At 34.0% G+C, this 20,932-nt stretch overlaps 1 protein-coding gene across 2 annotated transcripts in view; it reads right to left on the bottom strand.

Moving 5' to 3' along the window:
• The window catches only part of CSNK2A2IP (casein kinase 2 subunit alpha' interacting protein), a 123,634-nt gene extending 104,294 nt beyond the window's left edge, over window positions 1-19,340 (bottom strand). The window contains exon 1 of one of the 2 annotated variants that reach the window (XM_076001010.1): window positions 18,765-19,340. The gene's annotated coding sequence lies outside the window, so the exon portion shown is untranslated. The remainder of the gene's footprint in view (window positions 1-18,764) is intronic. The other variant, XM_076001015.1, reaches the window with a different exon arrangement.
• Window positions 19,341-20,932: the final 1,592 nt, after the last annotated feature.

Below are 20,932 nucleotides of genomic sequence, written 5' to 3'. Positions count from 1 at the left end.
AAAATTCACAATGCATGGCATCCAATACAAATTTATAAAATATGCAAATAAAAATTACCAAGCATGAAAGCAAAGATACAAAACAAGAATAGAATAATCAATAAAATGAAATTGACCCAGAAATAATACAGATTTTAGAATTAGAAGATACTGAAAATGGTTGCACTAACTGTATTCAGTTAAAATTAAGTAAAGACATGAAATATAAAAGAAAAAACCCAACTCTAACTTCTAGAGATGAAAACTATGACTAAGAAATACACTAAATGCCTAGCTCTTGGGAGGCCGAGGCGGGCGGATTGCTCAAGGTCAGGAGTTCAAAACCAGCCTGAGCAAGAGCGAGACCCCGTCTCTACTATAAATAGAAAGAAATTAATTGGCCAACTGATATATATATAAAAAATTAGCCGGGCATGGTGGCGCATGCCTGTAGTCCCAGCTACCCGGGAGGCTGAGGCAGAAGGATCACTCGAGCCCAGGAGTTTGAGGTTGCTGTGAGCTAGGCTGACGCCACGGCACTCACTCTAGCCTGGGCAACAAAGTGAGACTCTGTCTCAAAAAAAAAAAAAAAAAAAAAAAAGAAATACACTAAATGGAGTTAATAGTTGATTAGACATTGTAGAAGAACATACTAGTAAACTTCAGAATATAATTATAGAAAATATTAAAAATAAAACCACGGAGGAAAATATAATATGAAAAACAGCATTGAAGATACTAATAGCAACCAAAGCAAGATGGCTGAATAGAATCCTCCACATATCATCCTCTCTCTGCCCTGCACAGGAACATCAAATTGAACAACTATCCACAGAAGAAAGCACCTTAACAAGGGTAAAAACATCAGGTGAACTATCACAGTCCCTGGTTTTAACATAATAAAAAGACAAGAGGCACTGAAGCAGGTAGGAAGGACAGTCTCACATTGCCTATACCACCTTTCTCCTAACCCTGCATGATGCAGCTCAGAGAGAGAAAGTGTGTGCTTGGGGGAGGAAGAGTGAAGGGAGGGTGGGACTTTGCAATGGAACTCAAGGTCATGCTGTCACAGCAGAACACAATACCATGAAGAATTTCACTGGTGCCCACAGAAGGGGCATTTATATCTGCCCTGGAAGATAGGTGAATATTCCACTCCAGTGAGAGGAATCCAAGCCTGGTTAGCTTTACTGCTGACTAAAAATGTCTAGGGCCTTGAATAAATTTGAGTGGCTGTCAGGCCACAGAGAAAGACTGAAACCTTTGGGCAATTCCTGATGCTGCACTGGTCTCAGAGGCAGTGGGTTTAGGGTGTGACCCAGTGTGACACCAGCTACAGTCGCCATGGGAGTGTGGGTATTACCTCTCCCTCAACTCCAAGCAGTGCAGTGTAAAAAGGAAGACATTTTACTTCAGGGAAAGAGAAGAGAAAGTACAGAGGCCTTTGTCTTGCAAGTTGGGGAACAGCTCAACCACAGTAGAAGAAAGCACCAAGAGATTCCTGAAGTTCCTGATTCTAGGCCTTTGCTTCTAGATGGCAATTCTAGACACACCCAGGCCAGGAGGAAACCCATTGCCCTGGTATGAGAGACCTAGTCCCAGCAGGATTTACAACCTGCTAAATAAAGTGGCCTCAAATTCTTTCCTTAGTCCTTCCGTCGTATATGAGCATATTTTAATAATAGACCTCATTAGAGTATAATTGAAATACTTTAATACTATCTCTACCCCATTCAATTAAGTAGATATTGAAATCAAGGGTTTTCTCTCAAGATAGGCTGGGTTAACCTGCAGTAATAACCCCTAAAATCTCAGTAGTTTAATAGTCTGATATCACTTGTCCAACATTGGCCAGGAGAACAGTTCTGTTAATTGTGGTCACCAAATGCTACATGCTGACAGAGGCTCCCTCTTGACATAGACTTCCAAAAGTCAGTCATAGGCAACTAATAAATTATGACAAATAAGTAACAAATACATATCTAATAGAAAGGAGGTGGACAATTTAATTTAATCATACTATACACTTATAAAGAGAATAGCTAAAATATTGTGAATAGCCCTAATGACTATCACAAATTTTATATTTTCATATTTGCTTCCTCTGTATCTAGCACAGTTTCAGTGCAAAGCAGCAGCTTACTCACTAAGTATAAGTTTGTTGAATGAATAAATGAATGAATGTCCTCCCAGAATCCAGAGATATGTGGAGCTGGAAGACTGGGAGGAAATGTTTAAGCTTATTCCACATAAGTAAGTTCCCTTAAATAAAGAAGTAGAATAGAGGAAGCAGGGTCCATCCAGGTAATAAAGAGCAGTATTTCTAAAGAGAAGGAGTAGAGAAGTTTGTCCTCATTGCTTAGACAACAAGTAGTGCAGGATTTCTTAAGATAAATTTGAAATTATCCTGATACAGAGTTTACTAGGCTGGTAGAATTAATTAGAATTGGTTCTTTTCATGTGTCTCTAAATTTCTGGAACAAGTTTAGCATGAATTAGTTTTATACAAAAGTTTACACCTCAGGCCGGGCGTTCATGCCGGTGGCTCACGCCTGTAATCCTAGCACTCTGGGAGGCCGAGGCAAGTGGATTGCTTGAGGTCAGGAGTTCAAAACCAGCCTGAGCAAGAGTGAGACCCGTCTGTACTACAAATAGAAAGAAATTAATTGGCCAACTAATACATATAGAAAAAATTAGCTGGGCATGGCAGCGCATGCCTTTAGTCCCAGCTACTCGGGAGGCTGAGGCAGGAGGATCGCTTGAGCCCAGGAGATTGAGGTTACTGTGAGCTAGGATAATGCCACGGCACTCACTCTATCCTGGGCAACAAAGTGAGACTCTGTCTCAAAAAAAAAAAAAAAGTTTACACCTCAACATGATATCAAGTGAAGAGCAATAAACTGGCCACCAGGAAATCTGTCTAATATTAACTCTCTGTGCAACTTGAAGGGGTCATTTTCCTCTTACTCCTACTGTTTCTTCATTTACAAAATGAAAAGGGTTAGATTAGACAAGCAATAAAATCGCTTTCAGATTCAATATTCTTTTTTAAAAATCCTGATTGTCTAATTATAGAATATAAAAAGCTTTTATTGAGCAAGTGTAAAACAAAAAAAAAATCTCAAATACATGTTTCATAAGACCCTGATAAGGGGTTTTTCTATAATTTATAAACTCAAATATAAGATAAATTTCTTTTTCCCAAAATTACCCTTCAAAAAAATGAGTTAGTTTAATACAAGTCTTTTCAAAGGATGCTTTCTTAATTCCTCTGTCTTGAATAGCATTTCAAGGATTGGGTAAAGACATTAGCCCAAAATTACCTTCATCAAGGTTACTTTGTGTGTGTGTGTGTGTGTGTATACACACACACACACACACACACACATATTTAGATAGAATATAAATATATATATAGATATATTCACACGCACATATATTTAGAATATAAATATACATATAGATATATTCACACACATACACACACACATATATTTAGATAGAAAGAAAGTTAACATGACTGAAACAATAAGAAAATAGAATTATAGATGATTAGGATATATTTAATGATTATTCCTAGAGTCTGACTACACAACATTAACTGTTAAATATTCTAGTGAACAAGGTCACTTTTAAAAGCCACATGATGTATCTCAAGAATGGAAAAACAAGCACCACATGTACTCACCAGCAAATTGGTATTAATGGATCAACACTTAAGTGGACACATAGGAATAATATTTATCGGGTGTCGGGCGGGTGGGAGGGGGCCCATTGGCAATATATGTAACCTTAACATTTGTACCCCCACAAAATGCTGAAATAAAAAATAATAAAATAAATAAAAGCCACACAGTGGCTGGCGCGGTGGCTCATGCCTGTAATCTTAGCACTCTGGGAGGCTAAGGCAGGCAGATCCTCTGAGCTCAGGAGTTTAAGACCAGCCTGAGCAAGAGCAAGAACCCATCACTACCAAAAATAGAAAAAATTAGCCGGGCATGGTGGCGCATGCCTGTAGTCCCAGATACTTGGGAGGTTGAAGCAGAAAAATTGCTTGAGCCCAGAAGTTTGAGGTTGCTGTGAGCTAGGCTTATGCCACAGCACTCTAGCCAGGGCAACCGAGTGAAACTCTATCTCAAAAAAAAAAATAAATAAATAAACAAATAAAAATAAAAGCAACATAACAAATGATTATATTGTGGAGATTAACAAAAATACATAACTTTAATGCTATGTAAATGAATACTTATGGCTTTTGGTGAAATTTCCAGTAACAATGACATAAGCAAATATAAAAGTAAAAATGAACTCTGAAGGCCGGGCGCTGTGGCTCACGCCTGTAATCCTAGCTCTTGGGAGGCCGAGGCGGGCGGATTGCTCAAGGTCAGGAGTTCAAAACCAGCCTGAGCAAGAGCGAGACCCCGTCTCTACTATAAATAGAAAGAAATTAATTGGCCAACTGATATATATATATAAAAAAAAAAAATTAGCCGGGCATGGTGGCGCATGCCTGTAGTCCCAGCTACTCGGGAGGCTGAGGCAGAAGGATCACTGGAGCCCAGGAGTTTGAGGTTGCTGTGAGCTAGGCTGACGCCACGGCACTCACTCTAGCCTGGACAACAAAGCGAGACTCTGTCTCAAAAAAAAAAAAAAAAAAAATGAACTCTGAAAAACTGGTGATCCAAAAGCATGTCTCCATAGATAAAAAAATTCATGAACTATCATGGAGTATGCGATTTTTTAAATTAAAATTTAATAATAAATTTAATATTTATTAAAATGTTATATGAAGTATGTTTTTGTAACCAAATAAGTTGACCTTCTAATGGGAAAATGGGGAATTAATTATCATACATTTAGAATTGCCCTATGTTGGACATCAAAGTTTGAGTATGTTATAATAATTGACATGAAAATGACTACATATTGCTAAGTAAAATTTTTTATTAGACTGTTATAATGTGATATCATATATCTTGGTAAGATGTTCACCAACACATTGAGTATGGTTATCACTAGGTGGTAGGATGGGATTAAGGGTAGCTTTTTGCTTTTTTTTCTTGCCTCTATCTGAATTTTCTATAATAAACATTATAATAATTTTGGAATTAGAGAAAAATTAACATATTATCCGAAACCAAGTCTACTTTGAACCTCATTATTTGATCTACAATAACAGATGTATTTGTCTAAGAAAATGCCATTCATTTGTAGCATTCAACTCTGGTTGAATTTCCATCTCTACTCCATACTTTTTGCTATGAATGAAGTTTTGTTCCTTTGAATTTATTATTCAAGGATTCTATTCTATATATGTTAGAATATATAGAATATATAGAAGCAAAATTCTATATATGTTATTTATGTTTAAGTCATGAAGTATACTTAATGAGGCAAGTGAATACAACGAATAACATTTCTTCATACTCTAGTATTAGATAAGTAACTCAGTTTTAATCTTTGTCTTATTTTTAATTCATTAGAATTAAAGGTGTTTATTCTCAGATGAGAGCCAGAGTTCCATGTTGAAGATTAGCAGAAAGAAGTATCAAACTACACTGCCTATTCTGCTGCTCTGCCTAATCCCCAAAAATTCAAACTTTTTTCCCTTACTTGGATCCTAAAAATGTGAGTGTACTGTCTATTGGGGGAAGTGAGGGGGGGGGAAAGGGAGAGTGACTAGAGATCATTATGGGGGCCTAAAGACTTGAGGTAGCATTCCTGGATGGTGAAGAACCATATTGAGAGGGCTCTCTGGATGCGTTTTCTGTTTTGAAATCTATTATTATCTCTGCATTCTCGCTTAGTGTTTTCTATGGTTTCTTTAGGTTTATTTTGTTTTTTTGTTGTAATTTGTCTTTTAAAGAGTAAAGCTGAAGGATAATCTCATAATCTTCTCTTTCAACATCTGATGTTTACTACAGCTCTGTGAAGTTTACTTTTTTTCCTCATCTTTGAATTTAGTGTATTTTTCCCTTAAGACTAACATTTTTACAGATTTTGCAATAAAATAAAATATTCATTTCTCAAATTTTCTCTTTCGCCTATCTCATCTTTCTGCCTCTTGCCCATTCTAGTAAACAAGAATACAGTCCTAGCAATGAATCCCCTAAAGAAGGTGTGTCAATTAATCAAATAATTCATACTGATAGTTGAGCCACTGTATAAATAAGTCTTTACAAGGAAATTAAGATCTTTATGAAGAGTCAGACCAGTTTGAAAAACACTCAAGATGTGAACCAAAAATGAATTAATAACTCAGAGAAAGGGAAAAGTAGGGGGAGGGGAAAGAAAGCACCATGAAAACTCTGGCCTTTCAAAAAAGAGAAAGGGTTCCATGAAAAAGAGACAGATCCCAGGGCATCCTAGGCTCAAGAAAGATCATGGGAAGAAGATAGAGGATAATAGTATGTGTGGTGGGATGCAGTGAATAATTCTGCCTGGAGGAAACTATGTTTAGATACTGAAACTGAAGGCACATTATGAAGGGAAGATCCTATTACCCACTTTATTGAGGAGTGATAAGGAGGCACTTAGAGATTATGGATGATCCTAGAGACTAGACCAAAAATTATGGCCTTGCATAATATGGCCTTGAATCTGTCACAGTATTTTAAGAAGAGATGTGTCAAACTAAAATTATTATCCTTACATTAGATTTGCAATGAATTGAAGAAAGAATAGAAAGGGGAAGAGAAATATATCAAGAAAACCCATTGGAAAATTGACAGGGTAAACTGAGTGTGACCTAATGGAGCCTGGATTAGGGTGGTGATGATTATGGAGCATCATATGGAAAAACAAGCACCACCTGTACTCACCAGCAAATTGGTATTAACTGATCAGCACCTAAGTGGACATATAGGAATAACATTTATTGGGTGTTGGGCAGGTGGGAGGGGGGAGGAGGGGACAGGTATATACGTACAAAATGGGTGAGATGTGCATCGTCTGGGGGATGGTCATGCTTGAAGCTCTGACTTGAGGGGGGAGGGGACACAAGGGCATTATACATAACCTTAAAATTTGTGCCCTCATAATATGCTGAAATAAAAAAAAAAGAATAAAACAGTATATCAAGAAAAATATTCAACAATAAAAATAACAATTGTTGACAGATTGGGTATGGGAAAGGAAAATCACAAGGAGTTGAAGATGTCCAAAAATATAAAACAATTCTGGTACAACTAACAAAAACAAACACTGAAATGGGGCTCAAGTCAAAAGATTTGTACCTATCCGTATTCTTCTTGCTATTTTTTTGTTCTCTAGGTAGCTTCCAACTAGTCTTAAAAAGGATTTGTTATACAGATTTAGAGGTGGTGCAAAAAAAAAAAAAAAAAGGCCTTTTCTGGCTACTCATTTACAAAATAGTTTTTAAACAAAAGAATACAAAAAGGTTTTCAGGAAAGTTAGGAAACCCTAAAGTAGTATTTTCTGATAAAGAGAATGAATATTCCCACTACTCTTTTTTATATATATCTGTGAAGTCAAATTTTAACTATTTTGTCCTATTTAGATGACATTAAGATATATCATATGTTTCTAATGATTGTTTTCACTTACCTAGGAATAAAAAACAAATATGTACATTTTCCATAGTCTCTTCTGACTTTACATGCACATGCTCTGAGTTTTAACAGTCTTTTTGAAGTCTCAGTGGAATAGGCAATACACTGTATTCACTGATATCATTTTGAAACCGTTTGACCCGTTATTACATAAAGATGAGCGTTTCACTTAATAAAGCCTTAGAGTAACACAATTTGTTACACCATAATTAAAGATGGACACATCTGTTCCATTTTAATTCAAACCCCTTTGAACATAATTACATAAAGCTGCAAGAACAAAAATTCTCAGTCTTAGAAATTTACTATAAAAAAAATCATTCTGTCTACAGAAACTACATGGTCAAAGGACAATTTGTAAAATGAAGTCAAATAGATGTCTCTCACTCTGTATCAAAGCATGAAATAAAGCTAGGGGCCCAGATTAAAGTACTGTCCCCGTATGAAAGCTGTAATTAGTTAAGGAAACCCAGGTGAAGGAAAATATCTATGGAAAGTATTCACATTCCATCCCTCTCGAGAGTTACTATCTTTAGATATTTTTTTAGCCCATAGACAAATAAAAAAGGAAAAGGAACAAATTCTAAGAATAAAGGTAAAACGAATATAGGAAATATTCAACATTCATGCATTACCTTTAAACTTCCTAATAAATTCTAAATTTTTGGTAATATTAATTTTATGGAGAAAAACAAAACAGTATATTCTCTGGATAAGATCTTAGCCATTATATCCAAATTATAAGTATACCTCAGAAATGTTGCCTGTTTTGTTTTAGACCACCACAATAAAGCAAATATTGCAATAAAGCAAGTCAAGAATTTTTTTATTTTTGGTGCATATAAGAGTTATGTTTACACTATACTCTAGTTTGTTAAGTGTGCAGTGGCATTATGTCTAAAAAATCCATACTTTAATTTTAAAATATTGCTAAAAATGCTAAAAATATTCTGAGCCTCCCACAAGTTGTAATCTTTTTGCTGGTAAAATCTGTTGCCTCAATGTTGATATCTTCTGACTGATCAGGGTGGTGGTTGCTGAAGATTGGGGCTGTGGAAATTTCTTAAATAAGACAAAAATGAAGTTTGTCATGTTGACTTTTACTTTCACAAAACAGCACACAACGTTGTTTGGTAGCATTTCACCCATGTTAGAACTTCTTTCAAAAGTGGAGTTAATCCTCTCAAACAGTGCTGCCACTTTATCAAATAATAGTATGTAATATTATAAATTCTTTTTTGTAATTTCAACAATGTTCACAGCATCTTCACCAGGAGTAGATTCCACCTCAAGAAAACATTTTCTTTTCTCATCCATGAAAGTAACTCCTCAACCATTCAAGTTTTATCATGAAACTGAAGCAATTCAGTCATATCTTCAGGCTTTGATTCTACTCTAGTTCTCTTGCTATTTCCACCCAATCTGTAGGTTCTTCTTCCACTAAAGTCTTGAACCCCTCAAAGTCATCCATGAGGGTTGTAATCAATATCTTTCAAATTCTTATTACTGTTAATATTTGGACCTATTCCCATTAATCAAAAGTTTCTCAATGATATCTACAATGGTGAATCTTTTTCAGGTTTTCAATTTACATTACCCATATCCATTAGAGAAATCACCATCTATGGCAGTGATAGCCATATCAAATATATTTCTTAAAAATTAAGACTTCTCAGTATAAACTTTACAGGGTATAAGAGAATGGGATGGCATTTTGAAAATGCTGAACAAAAAAAACTTGGAGCCAAGAACTTTATGTCCTGCCAGAATAAGCTTCATAAATGAAGGAGAAATAGTCTTTCCCAGAGAGCAAACACTGAGAGAATTTGTCACTACTTGACCAGTCCTACATGAAATGCTCAAAGACCTTTTAAACATGGAAATGAAAGATCAATATTTGCCATCACTAAAACAAACAAAAATATAAGACTCACAGGTCTTATGAAACAATCATACAAAAGAGGAAGAGAAAGAAATTAAAGAGCAATATAACAGAAGTTCAGCAAACTACAATGACAAAAAGAGAAAAAGAACCAAAGAATTTATAAAACAACTAGAAATCAATTAGCAATATGGCAATAAGAAAGCTTCACGCATTATTATTAACCACAAATGTGAAGAGATTAAATACTCCACTTAAAAAATATAGATAGGCAGAATTAATATTAAAAAAGCAATTATGACCCAACTATATACTGCCTACAACATATTCATTTTACCCATAAAGACACCTATAGAGTAAAAATAAAGAAGTGGAAAAAGATATTTCATGTAAGCAGAAACCAAAAGTGAGCAGGAAGAACTATACTTATATATAAAACATACTTTAAATCAAAACACAGTAAAAAAAGAAGAAGAAGAAGAAAGGTCATTATATCATGATAAAGACATCAATTCAGCAAAAGGATATAAAAATTCAGAATATATATGTAGCCAACAAAGTGCCCAGATTAACAAAACAAATATTACTAGACCTAAAGAAAGGGACAGACAACAACACAATAATAGTAGGGGACTTCAACACCCTACTCACAGCACTAGACAGATCACCACAACAGAAAATCAATAAAGAATCATTGGACTTAAATTAGAGTTTACACAATATGGACTTAAGAGATATTTACAGAACCTTTCACCCAATGACTACAGAATATACATTCTTTTTATTAGCACATGGTGCATTCTCCAAGAGAGACCACATTTTAGGCCACAAAACAAATCTTAACACATTTTTAAAGTTTGAAATTATATCAAGTATCTTCTCAGACCACAGTGGAATAAAGCTAGAAATCAATACAAAGAGAAACTTTAGAAACTATACAAGCTCATGGAAATTAAACACGTATCTGAACAATCTCTAGGTCATAAAGGAAATAAAGACAGAGATTAATTTTGTATCTTTCCTCCCAAATATATTGGCAAAGTTGGCAGAACATGGTTTGAGAATTTCTGAAATACATAACATTGCTTGGCTAGACCAATCAGAAAACATTTCAGTCAAATCTGGAAGTTGGTCTATTTTTGAAATTTGTGGCTCTTGAAATTCCTTGGTTCTACTGATGTTACTGAAAGTTTGGTACTTGCTCCTGAAGCCAAATCAGTGAAAACAAGGAATGAGGACAAGTGATTTGAGGAAAAGGAAGGAGTTTGTTAATTTGCCAGCAAATGAGGAGAGCCGTGGACTAGTTTTTCAAAGACTGCCATCCTGGCTTTAAGCAAAAAACAGTGCTTTTTAAAAAATGGGGGTTTTTTTTGTGTGCGTGTGCTTGAGCTGGAGTCTATGTGACCAGTGTCAAATGTTGTGGCTTTGGGCTATTACTGTTTGACTATAATTGGTGATTTCAGTCAACCTTATCACCAGTGATTGATCCTTGTCCAGACAATTCTGTTGAGCCATCTCCTGTGGCATAAGATACTATAAAGCAAACAACAAAGAACATTTTTCTGCCCCTTTGCTTACTGGCCTCAACAGGAATACAGGTTTAAATCCCAAAAAGGGTGGGGTTTTTAAAGAGACAACTCATAAAACATTGCGTTTCCCTTTTTCAGACCTTTACCTCTGTTATACTGGGACAAGTTACACTCATTTCTATGCAAAAACCATTTATTTGGCATGCTAGGGATAATTTGTGAACCTGGAAATTTATCTTATGGCCCCAATTTCTTTCCATATTTACTAAGACTGACTCACATTAAATCACCCCCAAAAAAACTTGAATAAGCATCAGTAACATTTTCTCCTTACACAATTTGCTTTCCATTGAAGGCTATATAAAGAGGAGAAACTAAATTACTTTGAGATAAAGAAGTTACAATAGATGAAACTCTGCATATTTACCAGCCATCTGGTTCAGCCACAAACTCCCCAGGGATCCTGAACATATTTGCAACTGAAAGAAATTTGAACTTGGATGACTTTTAAATTGGGACATAAAATGTGGTAATCCAAACTATGCACAGATACTTAGAAGGACTAATGAATTTTGAGCCTCATATTCCATATTTTTTTTTCTTCAGAGATAACTAAAAGGATGCAAATATTTGTTAACAACTGAATACAAACTCTTTCTCCAATTTAAACTCTACCTATAAAGTGTATTTTAAATTAACCCCGAAAGTCTTCTACTCTGTGTTTAGCTAGAAAAAAAATAAAATCAAAAACAAAAATTCTGTTAGGAGTGATCTTTCTTATTTGCCAGTTTGCAAGAAAACCTTATCAGTAGTTAAGTTCTTATGTAAAGGAAACTTCTATAAAGGAAGCCCAAAGCGTTCTATAGCTAAGTCTGGAGCCTACAAAGAAAACAAACCTAATTTTCATTTGTGGAATTATTTTCATTATAACATCAGGCACACCTGTTCAACTATCAAGCTGTAGCTTCATGGAGGATCTACAGAGAGCAGTATAAATGAGAGTGCATGCTACTGGAATTGTTAAGGAAGTAGAGAACTGTGCACAGTATTTGATATCAAGAAACTTGCAGTGTTTCTATGTTAGAGATGGGTGTAGCAGGATGCAAATGGTTAGGTCCTATGTCAGAACACAACTGACCTTCAGCGTATAATGGTTTGTCTGACAAATGCCAATTTTAGATCCTGTTGAAGTCATTAATAAGGACACTCCCTCCCACACTAATTATCAAAATTCTGTTTATCTCCACTGAGAGAGCACAGTCTATACCAGCGCAAGCCCTGTGCTGTGTTCTGGGTTATCATTTAAAGATATATCAAGCTTTTCAAGCATCCAATTGACAGTGATCCAGACATTGACTTTAATTTTGAATCCTAGGGGAATGATCTTAGATCAATGGAAAAAAGCTTAACTTGCTATAGGAGAATTCTCTAAGTCCACAATAAATAAATAAATAAGATATTTTCAGTTCAAATGTCACTGGTCTTTTAAAAAACTTTAACTAATCTAGCCCATGCAGAAAATTTCCAAATGAAGGTGTATGACATGAAATTTACATTTTTTAGTTTTTCAACTCAATAAATGCTTATAAAACATGTAAAAAAATTAAATTAAAAAATTTTTGAAACAAATGAAAACACAAAATATAGAGAAAGCAGTGCTAAGAAGGAAGTTTATAGCATTAAATGCCTACATGAGAAAAGTGAGAAACATCACAAATTAACAACCTAACATCATACCTCAAGGAACTAGAAAAACAAAAATAAACCAAATCCAAAGTTAGCTGAAGGGAGAGAGGCAGGGAATGGTGGAGCAATGAGAACACACGTATTTATCAATTAAGTTCATTGTTTTATATGAGCTAGGTTCACTAGGTTCCTGGTGCCCTGAAATAATTACAATAGAAACATCAAAGATCACTAATCACAGATCACTGTAACACATATAATGATAATGAAAAAGTATGATGCATTGTGAAAATTACCTAAATGTGACACAGAGACACAAAGATACCAAGTGAGCATATGCTGTTGAAAAAAAATGGCACCGATGATGCCATTCATAGATGCTAGGTTGCCACAAACCTTCAATTTATAAAAAAAATATAATATCTGTGAAGCTCAATAAAGCAAATCACAATAAAATGAGGTATGTCTATGCTTTTTAGATTAATAATAATCATATGTATAATTAAAGAAAGCAGAGGTAAAGGAAACCTTGTGCTTTCAGAATGAGTTCTGAGAATTTAATAACATGAGTTAAGTGGCAAGCCATGCATACAAGTATCCCTAAAATGTAGGTCGTTAATCTATTTTATTTATGTTTCCATATCCTGAAGATGGTTTAATGAGGAGATGCAATCAGGATTAGCTAAGCAGTGATAACTTGGAGGGATCAGGGTGGCAGTTAGATTTATATAAATATTTGCAGAGACTGGGAAGAGCAGATGCTCATATAATCCAGACAATGTGTGTGCACTTGATTTTAAAAGAAAATAAAACAGTTGAAAGCCAAAATATAATTAATCAGAGGAAATGCTTTAATCAACATCTTCCAAATCCTTAAGCACTGCTGAAAAGATTAAAGAAACATAAAAGAAATTAAAATATGATATTCAAAAGAGAACCAGAATTAGTCTATTTCTGATGTTTTCCTTTTATTTCAGATGTGGGATGAGGTATACAATTAATATGCATTTCCAATTGCTGCCAACTAGTGAAATTTCTTGGGTGTTTAAGGTACTAAAGAAGTCATCTAAGGCTTACTGTATAATTTACAATGTGCTAATGATATCTCTCCCTTTATTATTAATTTATCATTAGAAATGTGTATGTTTGCCCTTGTTTCCCATAGTTCTAAACAGAGATCTTTCCAATGGAATGGGAGATAATAAGTTTAAATGAAAGCCAACTTCATATTAATAGGTTACCTATACAGATTTTTAAAAATTGCATAACACAAAAGGAATTAGTACATCAAATCCATGTAAGTATCCAATTTGTATCATGTAGACCCAAAACAAGAGCAATTAGCTTTGAACTCAATTTTAGACTCAGTTTTCTAAACTCAGTCTCTCTTGCTATTATTTCTATTGTTTTCTTCCAAGATTTGATGAGTTATTCAGTATGAACCTATAATTATTACTAAAGCTCAGAGAATAACAATTTAAACAGAAGATTTTAAAACAATGTCTCAAGGAAATAAAAAGTGCATGCCTTCATTGCAAGTTCGGAATATATAAACATTTAAAGCTCAAAGCATTTGTTGCTTCCACAAGGAAAATTTTGTTGGTGATGGAAATTATTTTATATGTCTCACCAAAATCTTATAAACAGTTTTTAAAAGATGAGGCACTCAGGTAGTTAACAGCCTGCTACTCTTAATTTCAAGAATGCCTTTGAGTAGAGTTTGAGACTAGTTAAATTTCTGGCAGAAATATTATCAGCATCTACTGAAATTCTACCACAAAGTTTGTAGCACTTGGATTGCAAATCATGAAATCTTGAACGTTTAATCCTCCAAAAACTTTGTGGAAATTATTCTTATAGAAATAACAGGAGTCAGGCTTTCTTATTGTGTACCATCCTATAAATATTTTGTAATAATAGGGAAAACTGAATGACTTAAAAGAGCCACTGTGAAATATAGATTGGGAAGATGAAAGCAGCTACGTGACAATTTCTTCTGTGTTCTATTATCATAAAGGTAACTTTGAAGAGCACATTGCACTAATTTGCTTCTTATATTCTGGTAATTTCAAATTTTCTCCTGGTAAGAGAAAATCTGGATTTAAACAAAAAGACATAAAAATTCTAGTCTCAGTCTCTAGATGGCATTTGTTTAGTGATTTATGTGCAATGGCCCTTTGATCCCCAAATCACTAACCCTGTGTACTTCATTGTAATGTGTTTACTATTATTAAAATAGTCTATGTTTTATTATCAGAAAACAACTTTTAAAAGTAGCCCTAACTGATTTATATCGATGTCATTCTTTATCTCATACTCAATTTAGCAGCTTTCACATAACAAACTCCAACTAATAATTCGTTACTAAGCCCAGTGATAATGCTTATTATTAAGAACATAGCCACTTCTGTCAACAGATTCACTGGAGAGATAATGGGCAGAGACAAGTTATAAGAATGCTCCCTTTATTCTTTTTTCCTCTCAATTCTTACCACCATACCACAGAAAGTTACTTAGAGTTTAATCACTACGCTTATTGAATATCATTATCACTATGTGCCAAGTTTATCACTTATCATAAGAAAATCAGAAATTAAGTTCTGTTGGGAACTCTAAAACTGGGACACAAAATCTAGAGATCTGAGCCTCAGTGTTGCTTGTATGTTGCTTTGTAATCTTCTGCATGAGCCATTTCTGTAAGATGAGGGGGTTGGTTCAGGGATACGCATGCCAAGGCGCTTGTACCCTAGGCATTGTCAGCAGCAAAGCAAGACATAAATGGAACCATGTATGAAAATTGTGCATAAATCCAGAAATGTACTGTTCCATATGGCATCTCCTAGCCAAATGTGCCTATTCAAATGTAAATATAAATCAATTAATAGTAAATAAAATTTAAAATTCAGTTTTTCAGTCACAAAAGCCAAATTTCAAGTGCTCATAGCCTTATATGGCTAGTAGCTACCAGAAAAAAAGATAATTATACATACATAACTCTGCTATATCCATTAGTTTCTGAAATCAAAGGTAAGACGCACACCAAAATTACCAACCTACAAAATTATAATCTGTTTCCAAGAACTAATGGAGGTAGCAGAGTCATGTACATACAGCTTTTTTGTTGTTGTTTTTTAAAACCATGGCTCATACTCTTTTTTTCCCAACAATAGAAGAAGACATGTGCAAATGCCTCTGCTCTCTTTTAAATAAAAATTATGAGTAGACATATGCTCCTTAATTCTAAGGCATTTCTTATTTGTCATACAGAACCCTAAAATTATATATCTATACAATGGCATAGCAAAGATTTGTTTTGGAGATTGTTTACTATACCATACTAGTTGCAAATACTAAAAAAAAAAGAAAAATACATACATGTATACATGCATACACCCACACAAACTTCTTTCAAATAAAAATTATCAAACAAAAACACCAAAAATAATATATTTGTACTAGTATATAGGTTAGCAATCCGGGAATGACCCATTTCATGACTTAGATTTAATAATATCTAATGACATGTGATTTTATATAATCCTCTACTTATCAAGAGAATACAATAAACAAAAGCACATCAATATATGAGTGATTATAGAGCATCGCTATTTTTTTCAAATATACTAAAACGTATACATTCAAATAAATGGTGACTTTCTCACGTAGTTACCTTTCAGAAAAGTAAATTTCCCTCAGACTCTAGCATAAGTATTGTCAACTCTTAATACTTTGAGGGCATAATTTTGTGTTTAAAAAGAGTTCAAGGCAATCTAAAGCCAAATCTGATTATAATTCTGGTTATAATCAAAGTGAAACTAAAGAGTAATAGGATAATTTTTTCTGTGGGAATAATAACAATGATATAGCATTTATTGTGTCCATGAAATATCAAAAAGTGTTGAGTATTTGACATAATTATTTCCCCATCTTAGAGATGAGGAAACAGCTGCTCACAGAAGTCTCCTAACTTGCTTATGTCACCTGGCAGGCACATTGCAGAACAAGAATTTCAGACTCAGAAATACATAGCTACTCCAAATCTGTGATACTAAGATTAATTCTCAATGATAAATTCTAAAAATCATTTTCTTGTTTATAATTCTTTTTACTTCCACAATTTCTGTTATAAAAATTCATATTATATAAATCACGATTCAGGTCAATATTTAATGTACATTTTATTCTCTTATTTTTTGTAGAACAATAATCTCTGAACTCAATTATTCCTCCAGATGGATCTTGATTATTTTTAACATAGGAAATCAATAAAACCTTACAATGCAAATGAAAGTCTTCAAATAATTAGTTATTATAGCTAAATATTAAATCATTTTGTATAGTTTTCATAAATTTCACATGGATACTCTAATTTTAACTGAAAAGTAAAAATGTGTTCATATAAATTTGCAATGTAAAAAAATAGAAACAATTATTGGATGCATAAGTTTCAGTATATTTACAAAAGAAATATTAGAAAAAATTAAATGTGCAGATCTAGTATATAAACATTGATTCCATTGTATTAGTCTCTGAAGTTGGTATATATATTTAAAATATAACTTAGAATAGTTATCTCACATGCAGTCCAGTAAGACAAAAACTCATATAAATATCTTGTACCATTGTACACTATCAATTAAGTACATAAACCTAAGATAAACTCTTCAGGTGGCATACTAGATGAAGTGGAATTATACAGACAGTTTGTATCAATTAAAAAAGTTCAAGCAGTTATTTAAATACTTGAGGCTATCCATTAGCCTTCAAAGCTCAAAGATATCACCAAAGCCTAATTATATCCAGCCTGGTGATTGGCACTTAAGTTTATAAGAGGTTAAGAAAGCCCCACAGGTCACGATTGAACAAATAGCTCCTGATCGCAGCACCAGTGATATCTTAGAAGAATACAATTACAGAGAAGAGATCTTGATACTTAAGCCTATGCCATTTCTGAAAAGTGAGGAGTTTTGAAATAACAACTATTATTTGAGAAAAATGTCAATGAATCAGCACAAAATATAGCATTGATGAAAAATACAGCTAGTTTCTAACACTGTGTACATAAACCACATGCAATTTTTAGAAAGTAGAAAAATGTCACAAATCTTAAATTCAATCCCAGAAGCAGCGTTAACAAGTACATTCCCTCTTAGAAGTTTCCTTTCTATAGATGTGTCTTAACCCATTTAATCATGCTCCTAAATACTACCCCGTGGCAAGCAATTAAGACTCTGCAAGTATTCAGAATATACATCTGTGTACCCATTTCTTTTGAAACAAGAAAAGAAAATTACTTAGCTGTAATTCATACTCTCAATGAGTCATAATTACAATGACTCTAAACCTTTTGAACCCATGTGCTTCCCTGGTGCATTTGAGATAAGAAATGTTCTAACTAGCAAGTTTAAAGTCATTCAATATCCTCACAAACAGGCAAATGTACCTCCAATTCTTAAGGTCCAATATGTATCTAAGAATATCAGCTTTATCTTCCAATGTAAGCAGAAAATGGTGAATGGAAACAGTTGTAACAATGACCCAGAAGATCAAGAAGAAAAGAAAGAAAAATTTACTTCAATAAAATATAAATAAAATATCTCTCCATTTAAGGACACAATCATAAGTTCTCATCCCCATGATTGGGAACTGTTCTGGTTAACATTCCTTTTACCCATGAATTATATGGTTTGTCAATGTTCAAAGATTTACAAAGAATACTAAATCCATGCTGTGAATAATTTAACTATGGATGATTCATAATTCCTTTCAGAAATTTTTCCCTGCCCTGAGCATCACCATTACACACATACACTAATTATCACTGTACAATCTTGTAGGTGCAGAATGTTTAGGAAATGGACTTCTCTTGGAAATCCTTTAAAATATGTTAGTCTAAATCTATCCTTAGTTAACGTAATCCTAATCTCTTAATCATAAAAGCAGGGATCTGGATGAAAGTTTATTAACTGACACTTTTTAGATGTTGGGTTTACAAGCTGACAGGACTTCAGTATGTACAGAAAAAAATAGCACATGTATGCACACACATAACCTGTACAGCACAGAAAGACTTTAACACACCCTCGTATATACGCAGCTATGAAACCAGAAACTCACCACCACACTCTAGCTGCTGAAACTTCCTTCTCATCCCTATAGTTGTAGTGACTCCTGGGTCTTCATTTAATTTTCACTGGTGAAGAAACAAATGTCCAGGATCTCCATTATCCCATTGCTTCAATCCTTGATGCCATGAGAGCCTTAATATCCCACCCTCACTGCTGGAAGATGAGGGTGTGGAGTGCGGATAGGAGGCTGTGTTTCCACTCCTACCTTCAGGTCCACTTCATAATGGGAGATGGGTTCCAGAATCTTGGGTTGGAGATTAGAATAAGTTTTACCATAGAAATAAAAGTCTTAATATCTGAAACATCTCAAATAATTAGTAATACAATTCAACTACTTTATAGGATTGGGTGACCTGGCCAGGATAAACTACCACACATGACACCAATATTGTTAGAAAAATGCATTTTCTGAGTTTAAAATAATTTAAAACATAATTTTTGAAATGTAACCTGTCATTATTTAAAACATGTCCATAAATTAAAAATCAAAAAGAACAAATAGAAGTTACTACTCTATAAAATCATAAAATTTGACATAATTTTTACTAGATGTACTTTCAAATATTACATTCAAAAATGACCAAATTGTATGTACATAGTGAAGTCTGGGGAGTAAAGGGCCTTGTATAATATAGAGGCGATATGATAATTCAAGTCACATATTCATGTGTACAATTCTAGCTCAAATGTTTTGTTTTGTTTTTCTACAGACCTGATAGCAATAGACAATTCTCTCCCTTTTTATGCTTGGAATTTTGTTCTGCTCTTTAACAGATTATGCTAATTAGCATGCTAACAACAACAACAACAAAAGCTTCACTTGACCCCACTCTCTCTGTTAACTACTATTCCATTTTTTCCTCCTCATGCAAGGTAAAACTCTTTGAAAGAGTTGCCTTAATTTATTATTTCCAATTCATTTCTTCTCATTCTCTCCTAAACCCACTCTAACCAAGTTCTAAGCCCATCATTATACCCACACTGTTCCTGTCAAGATGAATTATTTACTTCCATGTTGCTCAATCCAATGGCCAGTTTTCTGGCCTTGACTTATCGGCAGCATTTGACACAGTTGATCATTCTCTCCCTTTTGATACATTTTCCAGGACACCTCAATGACATTCTTGGTCTTCATTTCTCTCTTATCACTTCTATAATACTTAATGCCTAAGTTCCTCTTCTCTGTCTGCTCCCTTAGTGATCTTATCTAGCTCCACAACTTACATGAACACTTTCAAGACATTTTTCTAGGGTCTATGGTTTCTGATTTGAAGCCAGTGGCTCGTTCCCTTGTAGGTAATTTGTCATTTTTCTCTTGCTGCTTTAAATATTTTCTCTTTATCTTTGGTTTTCAGAAGTTTGACTATGATGTGACCAGGAATAGTGTGATTTATATTTGCCTTAATCTGAGTTTGCTTAACTTCTTGAATGTATATTATTGAATCTTTCACCAAATTAAAGACTGCTTTTTCTTTCTCAATCTCTTTCCTCTCTTCTGGATTCCACGTCCTGTTGTTAGTCCTTTTGATATTGTCCACAGACTCTTAAATTTCTGTTCAAATTTATGAATATTTATTTTCTTACTTTTCCAGATTGGATAATTTCTAGTGATCATTCTTCAAGTTCACTGACTCTTTCCTTTGTTATCTCCATTCTACTGTTAAGCACACTTGTGAATTCTTTAATTCACATCCTGTGTTTTTTAGTTCTAAAATTTTCATTTGGTTCATCTTTGTTTTCTGTTTTTCTGTTGAGAATTTTTATATTTTCATCCATTATAAATATCTTTTCTTTCTTCATTGAACACAGTTAAAATATCAAGCTTAAAATCCTTGCCCGATCTTTCTAACATCTGAGTCATCTCAATGTTGGCCTCCAGTGATTGTTATTTCTCTTGACAATAGTCACATTTTACTGATTCTTCATATGTTGAGTAATTTCAGATTATATTCAGAATATTGTAAATGTTATATTATGGGGACTCTATATTCTATTATATTTCTCCAAAAAGTAGAATTTTTGTTTTATTAGATAGTTAACGTAATTGGACTCAAACTACAAACCCTTTCTCTCCTGAGGTTGCTCAAATGCCAGTTCACTTATTTTGTCCTTAGCCAAAGTCTTTTCTACATACTTATGGTTCAAGTGTCAGCCAGA

Source organism: Microcebus murinus, chromosome 1, assembly GCF_040939455.1.
Source record: "Microcebus murinus isolate Inina chromosome 1, M.murinus_Inina_mat1.0, whole genome shotgun sequence".
Lineage (NCBI taxonomy): Eukaryota > Metazoa > Chordata > Mammalia > Primates > Cheirogaleidae > Microcebus > Microcebus murinus.
This window is presented reverse-complemented; position numbering and strand designations above follow the sequence as displayed.